This window comes from Amblyomma americanum, chromosome 5 (genome assembly GCF_052857255.1).
Source record: "Amblyomma americanum isolate KBUSLIRL-KWMA chromosome 5, ASM5285725v1, whole genome shotgun sequence".
Taxonomy (NCBI): domain Eukaryota; kingdom Metazoa; phylum Arthropoda; class Arachnida; order Ixodida; family Ixodidae; genus Amblyomma; species Amblyomma americanum.
Genome location: NC_135501.1, coordinates 152888505 through 152889076, shown reverse-complemented (window position 1 = coordinate 152889076; position 572 = coordinate 152888505).

The window sequence follows — 572 nt, the reverse complement described above, 5'->3', positions numbered from 1 at the left end:
CTCGTCTTTCGGCTACGACGTTGTCACCACCACGTGACAATTTCTGCACCCTCGACTAAAACAAGGCCATGTAATTATTTTTAACATAAAATAATTGGTGTTCCTTGTTTTTGATGTGCTCTTAGCATTTCTGTCGTTGATGTTCGAAATTTATTATGCAGTTATTTAGTCATTTCTTTAAAAATTAGTACTGAAATATTGTGATTTCTATTCAAAACGTGGAATTTCTCAAGATAATGCGAATAAGCTTAGGGGTAATTTTTTGTTGCTCGTCTTTAGAGGTTCTGAACACAGCATATGAATTGCATCTGGGTTTTCCACACTGACCTGAGCAACGACAGGTAGTTAATTTTTTACGGGGCCATAGAGATAATGAAAACCTATAAACAACAGCCCTCAACCCGTCACGACTGCCACTCCTTTAGATATGTGACGCCTATCGTCACACAATAAATGCTTATCAGTACTGTCGATGTGCTAGATTCTCATCGTACTACGTGCACCGCAACCTGATTCATTCGTGGCGAGCTCGAAAGCTGCGCAAACTGAATTATTTCTAAGGCTGGAGTCTC